Below are 7609 nucleotides of genomic sequence, written 5' to 3' on the forward strand. Positions count from 1 at the left end.
TACCTCGCCACCAGCACACAATGGACTTGGACCATGGAAGCTCCTGACACATGAGCGCCTTCTTGCTGCACGATCTGCAACATGATGCCCTTATTCTAAGGGTTAGAAATAGTGCTGACTACTAGGTTGCCACTCCGTTAGATCCATGGCACAAGAGTAAATTTAGCTAGATGCTTCACCCCCTTGAAAAGGAGTATCGAAACACGCTTCTAGACAATCTTAAGAGTGATTTTCCCCAAGACTGCACTGAGGCACACAGTGTGCAATCCAGTTCTAGACATCCAACCCTGGGAACGTCAAAGTGTCATCGCAAAAACATTAGTCCTGCTAGTCTGCAATTTAGCGAAGTGAGATTCTCACACTAAGGCATGTTGTTCACGCATGTGCCATTTCATGAATGTAGTTGTCAAACTATTGCAATGTTTGCCTCTACTGAGTGTTTTTTTTTGCAAATTTGGCAGATAACATGTGTTGGGTCATCCATGGCAGTATCAAAAAAGACCCTGGCTGGGCAACCGGTGCCACCCTTGAAAACTGCACAGTCTCGACCAGTGCTGGCTATAGCCAGAGTTGGAGCTGAGGATGCAGTGCTTATTGTGTTTGCATCACATCATGTCTGTGTGGGAAACCGCAACTTAGCCTCCTTATCTTCCTCCTCCTCCACCTCCTCTACTGAGCTACTCGGCTGCGTACCTATGGGTTCACTCCAAGTGGGATCAATAAAGTCATCCTCATCCTCTCTGTTCTCACACTTCTCTCCCTCTTCTTCTTCCTGCCCTGACACCACAGTACTGTCTGCATGCGCCTCTGGTATCTGAGTCTCATTAGGATCACCTCCACACTTTGTGGTTAACATCTGGTGACGAGGGTCTGAATTCTGTTCAGACTCTACTTTGTCCAGCCACAGATCCAACATAAAAAATTTTGGACATCAGTGTAGATGCTGTTATGTTAGGGCTAGCGAAACGCACCTAATGAATGTATATATTTTATTAGGATAGATGCGTTCGCAGCCCAGGGTCCACCGTGCAGGAGAACCTGCTGCAAGCAAATAGCAGAACTAAATGGCGGTGTAAGCTAACTCTGTTACTTCACAGAGCAGCTGTGAACTCAAAGCTCTGTGCCCTGTTAGACACCACAGAGGCACAGGCTAACTGTCCAAACAAGAACAGTCAGTGGTCTTGCATGCACACGAAACTCCTCGCTGGAGGTGACAGCATTCTAGGGGCTTATTTTGGCCAGGCCCCTGAACACACAAGCATACAAACTCCTCCCCGGAGGTGCCAGCATTCTAGGGGCTTATTTCAGCCGGGTCCCTGAACACACTCATAAAAGATCACACTGGCGCAAAGTACATAAATGAAAGCAATACTAGCGCAAAGTACATAAATGAAAGCAATACTAGCGCATGGCCGAGCGGCCATGCGAGCCTTATATAGTTGCAGCACGTAAAGGACCTACAAAGAAGGACCAATGAGAGGCTGCCACAGAGCGTGAGCACCTACAGGACCTTAGCTGCAGTGTCTGATCATGTGACCCTCGATCTCCACTGAGAGATCTTACTCTGGGCATGCTCAGAACGAGAAAAGCAGGACTTTGTCCCAGAAGCGACTGCTCGCTGCTGCCCAGCACTGACTTCAATGGCAGAAGCAGGAAAAGCAGCAGCAGCAACTCTCTGTACAGAGTCAGACTGAGCAAGACGCTGGGACCGACATCTCTGCTGAGCAGACTCCACTGCAGCAGGAGAAGAATGGGAGACCGCAGCAGAGATGGCCCGAGATTCCCCCTGTGCAGAGATGGGAACTCGACCCCTAACAGATGCTTTCCTCCTTTAGATTCTTTAAAGCAGACCTCTGATGCCCATGGAATAGAATGTGTGCGCAGCTCAGCAGAATGGTCTATCTGTGGTTTTCCACAGTCAGTTGGACGTTTGGCGATTTTTGACACTGGGTGAAAAAAGGGTGATTCGGGTGCAACCTCTGAGAATTATATAGTGTGTGATGCTAAGGTGGAGGAAGAGGTGGAAAGGCCACTTCATGCAGTGCTTGCCATCCAGTACAGCACATGCTCTTTCTGAGCCTCATCTACAAGGTGTACAGCTGTGCGACTGCCAAAGAAAGAGAATCAAGTAGCCCATCCAGTAACAGATGTTGTCAGTGGTCTTTGGATAGGACGAGACGGTGTTCTGTTAAGCTTTCATTTACACTAACACCTTACCCCCATAGGCGTCTAACACCAAGCCTATTCCCACTTCCTCCGCAACCTTGCTTTTTCCTACTCATGTTTCTATGTAGCCTTCCCCTCTTGTAGTCTGCTGTTTCACAACCTTAGACCAACAGCTTTCAGTCACCTGTCACTAAATGAACAATTACTATTTATTTTCTTAGATATGGTGCCTGAAGCACACTGTTATATGTAACAAACAAGTGGAAATTTGGCCTTCCGATTTGCCACTGAAACAGTTTTATCTCAAACGATTTGGAGTAGCAAACGGTACTGCTGGAGACTGCCACACAGCTTTTGCACAATGTAATTTGATGCACATGTCAGGATGCTATTTATGTAACGGAAAAGTTCACTTGCAGCACTATCAGGAGCGGCTTCACTGCATTGTGACACTAAGAAAATGGCACCAGCAAAACAAGATGTCTGCTTTTTATATGACCACTGACATGTGACTTCGGCAGCCAATCACAGAAGACCTTATGTCATGACATTGTGGATGGTTTCTGTGCCCTGATTGACTGCCGGAATCAACACACATGATTCAAAACTAGATTGTGCCGCTCCTCTAACCTCTCCACACCCCCTCTTCTCATCAAATACATCCTTCTGTCCCCCCTGTTCATCATACCATACCACTATCTTAACCAAAGTCATACAAAAGCATTAGTGGAAACAGTATGATTTAACAAACTGTGACCAAATTTTGCTGACTTTGAGTAAAAATGTGCTACGTTCGTGCTGAATTTGAAATTGGCAAGCATTTTCAGAAAAGTTTGCTCATCTCTAATCAAGATATCTCTCCCTTGATCTCTAACTGACATCATCTCTCAGTTCTTGCACAGATTTTGCTGAAGATCCCCCGACAGGGACCACAGCAAAGGCACTGCCTGACTTATTTGATCTTCAGCGCTAATCAATCTAAGGCCGTCATCACACTCAGTGTACAGTGCAGGGAAATACGGTCCGTATTTTACATGTGTAATACGCAAAAATGTTGTTGCCAAAATAGTGATCCGTATGTCATCCGTAGGCAGAGTGTGGCAGCGTATTTTGCACATGTAAACCTCCGTATGTAATCCGTACAGCGAGATTTCCTCGCCGGCTTGCAAAACGGACACACAATGGATCCATGGACTGAAATATTCATGAAAACATATATACAGTCTATATACATATATATATAGTGTAAGATTGCTCTTACTGAGTGTATTGGGGGACACTCGCTTGGCCGCAATATTCAGCACACGGGCACAGTTTTTTTCAAACAAAGCAGTCCATACGGTTTATTAAGCCTCATAAACCATATCATAAACCCTTAAAAATAGTCTGGGTGAAATGGTGGATGAGGATGAGGAAAAAGCCAATATGCTAAATGACTTTTTTTCATCAGTATTTACAAAAGAAAATCCCATGGCAGCCAATATGACTAGTGATAATAATTCCGAATTTAATGTTACCTGCTGAACCCAGCAGGAAGTACGGCGGCGTCTAAAAATCACAAAAATTGACAAATCTCCGGGCCCGGATGGGATACACCCCCGAGTACTGCAGGAATTAAGTACAGTCATTGATAGACCATTATTTTTAATCTTTAAAGAGTCCATAATAACAGGGTCTGTACCACAGGACTGGCATATAGCAAATGTGGTGCCAATATTCAAAAAGGGGACAAAAACTGAACTCAGAAATTATAGGCCAGTAAGTTTAACCTCTACTGTGGGTAAAATCCTGGAGGGCATTCTAAGGGATGCTATACTGGAGTATCTGAAGAGGAATAACCTCATGACCCAGTATCAGCACGGGTTTACTAGGGACCGATCATGTCAGACTAATTTGATCAGCTTCTATGAAGAGGTAAGTTCCGGTCTGGACCAAGGGAACCCAGTAGATGTAGTGTATATGGACTTTTCAAAAGCTTTTGATACGGTGCCACACAAAAGGTTGATACATAAAATGAGAATAATGGGGATAGGGAAAAATATGTGCAAGTGGGTTGAGAGTTGGCTCAGGGATAGGAAACAAAGGGTGGTTATTAATGGAGCACACTCGGACTGGGTCACGGTTAGTAGTGGGGTACCACAGGGGTCAGTATTGGGCCCTCTTCTTTTTAACATATTTATTAATGACCTTGTAGGTGGCATTCAGAGTAGAATTTCAATATTTGCAGATGACACTAAACTCTGCAGGGTAATCAATACAGGGGAGGACAATTTTATATTACAGGCTGATTTATGTAAGCTAGAAGCTTGGGCTGATAAATGGCAAATGAGCTTTAATGGAGATAAATGTAAGGTCATGCACTTGGGTAGAAGTAATAAGATGTATAACTATGTGCTTAACTCTAAAACTCTGGGCAAAACCGTCAATGAAAAAGACCTGGGTGTATGGGTGGATGACAAACTCATATTCAGTGGCCAGTGTCAGGCAGCTGCTACAAAGGCAAATAAAATAATGGGATGCATTAAAAAAGGCATAGATGCTCATGAGGAGAACATAATTTTACCTCTATACAAGTCACTAGTGCGACCACACTTAGAATACTGTGCACAGTTCTGGTCTCCGGTGTATAAGAAAGACATAGCTGAACTGGAGCGGGTGCAGAGAAGAGCAACCAAGGTTATTAGAGGACTGGGGGGTCTGCCATACCAAGATAGGTTATTACACTTGGGGCTATTTAGTTTGGAAAAACGAAGACTAAGGGGTGATCTTATGTTAATGTATAAATATATGAGGGGACAGTACAAAGACCTTTCTGCTGATCTTTTTAATCATAGACCGGTGACAGGGACAAGGGGGCATCCTCTACGTCTGGAGGAAAAAAGGTTTAAGCATAATAACAGACGCGGATTCTTTACTGTAAGAGCAGTGAGACTGTGGAACTCTCTGCCGTATGATGTTGTAATGAGTGACTCATTGCTTCAATTTAAGAGGGGACTGGATACCTTTCTGGAAAAGTATAATATTACAGAGTATATATATTAGATACCTTGATAAGGCATTGATCCAGGGAACTAGTCTGATTGCCGTATGTGGGGTCGGGAAGGAATTTTTTTCCCCATGATGGAGCTTACTCTTACCACATGGGGTTTTTTTGCCTTCCCCTGGATCAACATGTTAGGGCATGCTAGGCTATGGGTTGAGCTAGATGGACTTAAAGTCTTCCTTCAACCTTAATAACTATGTAACTATGTAATATCATGAGCAGTCCATTTACACACTAGTAGTAGAGCATAGGTACAATTCGTCGCACTCAATTTGACAGGTGGACCCGCCCCTATCAAAATGTATCAAAGTGTGTAACCCATATACAGCATTTATCCAATACATTCTTTACATCGTGAGCCACATGGTTTATAGCATCGGTAGAGACCTTTTTTTAGGTAGCAGAGTTCCGCATGTGGTACCTAATGACGGGGAATGTAAAGATTGAATTGTACATAGGGTCGGGGCTAGCTTCTGCGGCGTAGATACAGTGTATGTCTCACTGCTGGAAATTTTTAATTCATCTAAAAGCTTCCTAGTAGTGGGGTTACCAACAACTGTAGACGGTATATTTAGCTCGACCATAGCCTGCATAAATGAATCCCAACCCGGCGGTAAATTTCTGCCGGTCAGAGCATGACTCTGCGTTGTACTACGTACCAAATCCAGTAAGTTAGACCCTGGTATTACGGATCCTTTGAAAATAAATTCAGCTTTATTATTCCAGGCTGTAACATTTTTATTCCGCAGTAACCTGTTTAGTAAAAATTCAGCATTCTTTTTATATCTTTGGTTTATATGGCTGACAATTTCAGCGATCTCTTGATTTTTATCAGAGTCGGTATTTGCCAATTGTTGCTGATCAGGATCAGGAGTGCTAACGAGATTTAAAGCCGTTACTTCTTTTGAGCTGTGCCGCGTATGTACCAAGTAGCGCTGTAGCACGGTGCTATACATTTTAATTTTCACATCATCGGGAATGTCGCGACGTTGTAAAATGTCGCTAATTTCACCATCAAGGCGGCGAATAACACTGTCGCGTATGTTATCTGTAGTACCGGGTCTTAGTTTGTCTAGCGCCTGTTTGGGGACTAGATACATTTTCTCTGTATGCTCCATTATCTTCCTGCGAGCAGACTTGTTATTATAGGAATTTCAAAAGCTAAAAGAGGGCCGATAAACCCGCCGGCCTGCTTTAGTAGCCGCTTCTTTTTCTTTATGGGCTGAGATCTGTCGCTCAGGGTTCTTATAGTTTTACGCCACTTCTTTAATATGCCTTTTTGACGCTCTTTCAGCAGAATCCTGCCTTTTAAGATGTTTAAAGCAATCTCGCCTATGGCTGTAATTAAATCATTGCTTGCATTGCGCAAAATAGACTTTCGGACAGCGGGGGTTGCTTTCACCAGAGTTTTTAAGAGAGCCCGGTTACGCCGGAGTCTCTCAGACATCTTTACATCACAACGCACGCAGCGTAGAATGTCTGATACCTGGGTAAAATTCACTTTTTAGAAGTGTTTTTCTTTTGAACATAGACAGCAGGCAACGCTGGTGGAAACAATCCGGTCCTTAAGCGAAGATCCTCAGGGGTATTGGCTCTCAAATCTACAAGCATATACCCATAAGGCTCCCACGTGGCATCCTCAAAAGCTTCTAGGAAAAAACGTGTTTTTCCGGGGTACATCTGGCGAGCTAGAGTTAAAATTTGTAATTTATCTCGGGGGTTATTAAAAAGCACCATGTACTTTGTGTTTAAATTAATCGTGCGGCTTTTCTTACCCTGACAAAAAATGTTTTGTACCAGTTAGAAAATGCTGAGATTTCTGTGGTGCACATACTTGGTAAAGGCTTTTTCTATCTCACAATTTTCACTAGCACTTTCCATGAGATCATCAATAATAGCCAAATTCACCTTCTCCGGCGGGAATAATTCATCATCTACGAATGTATTCGGCAGACCCTCCACAAATCTGGCGTGGGGAAAAGAGAGAGAGATTTCATCATATAGTTTCTGCCAACACGAATAAAACCAAACAATATTATCAGGTTTCTGAGAAAAATTAGTTTCAATATTATACAGCAGTTGTTTTACAAAATAGTACATATAAGCGTGGTGAGTTTATCCAATAAAGGATCAAATACGTATTTTAGCAACTGGATAAAAAATAACCTTTATTAGGTATATTAAAAGCCAAAATATGGCACATGAAAAAATAGTAACATAAAGGGACCCTAATGTGAATAGTGCCCTATCACCTACACAGAATGGGGAAACACAAAACAAAATAGACAACAATTATAGTTGACCAGCACTGACAGTACTGGAATGACTTACAAGTCAAAATGTTTCTATTAATCCAATGGGTATATACAGACCAATGATATTACAATAATCCGGGTATAA

The sequence above is a fragment of the Ranitomeya variabilis genome, chromosome 4 (assembly GCF_051348905.1).
Source record: "Ranitomeya variabilis isolate aRanVar5 chromosome 4, aRanVar5.hap1, whole genome shotgun sequence".
Lineage (NCBI taxonomy): Eukaryota > Metazoa > Chordata > Amphibia > Anura > Dendrobatidae > Ranitomeya > Ranitomeya variabilis.